This window comes from Mixophyes fleayi, chromosome 3 (genome assembly GCF_038048845.1).
Source record: "Mixophyes fleayi isolate aMixFle1 chromosome 3, aMixFle1.hap1, whole genome shotgun sequence".
In the NCBI taxonomy this organism is placed as follows: Eukaryota; Metazoa; Chordata; class Amphibia; order Anura; family Limnodynastidae; genus Mixophyes; species Mixophyes fleayi.
Window position 1 is genome coordinate 331935750 of NC_134404.1, and position 2468 is coordinate 331938217.

Sequence of the window (2468 nt, forward strand, 5' to 3'; positions counted from 1 at the left end):
ATATTCTCTGGTCTCTCAGCTCTTTCTTCAGTGCCTGAACAATAAATACAATACCTACAGTTACCTGAACTCCTTTATCTTCTACTGAATTGCTGTGTTCTGATACAGGTTGTTTGAATACATTTGTTTGCTCCGACCCTGATCCTTGGCCATGTTATCCATCCATTTTGCACCTGAGCTGCCTGCCCTGACCTCTACTTTCTTCTGTTCAGCAGCCATCATTCAGTGAGACCAACATGCGTTCTGTGACTTGTCGGTTGTGTGCAGTGAAGTCCATCACTCTTTTGCAGCAATCCCTGGTGAGAACCAGAGTTCCCATTAGACTTCACGCCCTCAGTTTAGCCAACGTCTATCGATATATCACAATGTGTCATCTGGTCATATCGTGGCTCAATTAATTCCATTCATGTTACTGCTGTAGGAGAACAAGTGGGAAGTTTGAGAGCTGTGCAACAAGACTGCAAGAGAGAATGGATGCGTTAGGTGAAAATGAGGGTGTGGAGTCAATGATGACACCAAGGCAATAGATGTGGAGAACAGGGAAGAGCGTGATGTTGTCAACTGTGAGAAAGACAAGAAGGGGGTATTCAGGGTGTAACGGAATTGCAGAGATGGCCGCTAACCAGTATTGGCGCAACTGAACAGGGAGGCACGGAGTCTAACGTATTCACCAGGGACCCTCGCAAGGGAGTTTGGGATTAGCTGCAGAGGGTACGCAGGTCGCAGTTCTCCAAGACAGTCACCGGTGTAGCGGCAGTTGTAGACAGGCGTAGTCAGGCAATCCAGGTCAGAGCCAACCGAGTGGTGCGGTACACAGGGAGGATCCAGAGAAAAGTCAGGTCAAGCCAAATAGTCAAACCAGCCGGGCAGCGAGGTACCAAATCGAAACACAGGAGAATAGTAACAGGAAGCCGGGTCAGAACCGAAGAACACAGGATCAGAAGTTCTGTAAGCACTGGAGCAGGAGCGAACCAATACTCTGGCACTAGTCATGTGTCAGAGGGTGCTTTATATACCATAAGGTGCATCCTGATTGGGTTAGGGAGATTTTGGCGGTCAGACACGCTGACTGCCTACAATTGAGCGGATATAGCGTCCCGCTGCTAGGCAACGGGATGCGGCTGCCGAGAAGGTGCAGGCGTCTGTCTCCTGCACCAAGTGTCAGTGCGGAGACGGCACCTGACACAGAGAAAGATGATGACCTCTGTTTAGAGCATTTCAGTTTGAGTAGGATTGGGACATCCAAGAGGAGATGGCAGAGAGGCAGTTGGAGACATGGATAAGAGAGAGGGAGAGAAGTAAGGGGAGGAACGGTATATATGAAGGTAAGGAGAGGAATAGAGGAGAGTGAGGACCTCGAACTCGGATAGAGGAAGGAAAGAACTGATGGTGGAAGGTGAGTGTTGGAGACGGTGGGTGGGGGCGTAGGATCTGTCAAGAGGAGATTTCATGATGGATGGTGATGATGATGATGATTATGATGAATGGTGTTAATTTTGCCTTTCAAGTAATTGGTGAAGTGAAAAGCGGTGAGGGAAGAGGGAGCAAGTGGTGGGAGAGGGCAGATAAGAGAATTAATGGTGGCAAAGAAGTGAGAAGTTGTGGGACAGGGTCGAGGTGAGGGATCTGAAGAAGGTTTGTTTGGTGAGAGAGACTGCAGTGTAATAGTAAGTCAGGAAGTATTTGATGTGGATGTAGTCAGTGTTAGAGCAAGATTCCTTCCATCGGCATTCACAGAAGCAGGTAGATATTGAGTTTGTTTGGAGGACCAGGGTCAAGGTTTGGAACATCGGAGACGATGTGAAGTGGGTCACCTAAGGGTGCAGAGTGTTGTGTTGTTGAGAATGAGGAACAAATAGCTACACCGCATCTCCTGGGAGCATGCTACACTTGTACATGTGCATGACCCTACTCCTACGGGACATTTGGGAGGTATGTTTTAACAGCTTTGCTCTAATTTGATACATTGACTTTGTTCTATGCTGAAGCTAACTGTTTTGCAGTGTGTCTACTTTTTATTTGCCTACTTTTTTATCTGGTCTATCAGAGATGCGAAGGTCTAGTATAAAAAGAAGAGGTGATCCTGACTTCATTATACCATTAGTCGGAATGTGCTGACTCCCCTCATATTGGGATTGTCCCGCCTAAATCAGCACAGTTGGGAGTTATGTGTGTTCAGATTCTCACATTGTCCCAGTCGTTTGATTCTGCTTTTCTTACTTATCATCCACCGATGGATGCAGTTAAATAACTGTTGTTAAAGGTGTTTTAAACATCAATTCGTGCAGTCAGTGTTGCTGCAAATAGAAATTTAGTGGGGTAAAAAAAAAAAAAAGATGCTAATATGAGGAATTTAGGAATCCTGCCGGCCACTAGATGGCGCTGGAGGGTGGTAGAGAGGGAATTCCCAACTCAAAGATGGCGGCCTCTGCCCGCACAAGCCCGGATCCGTCGTTCTGGGACAGGAA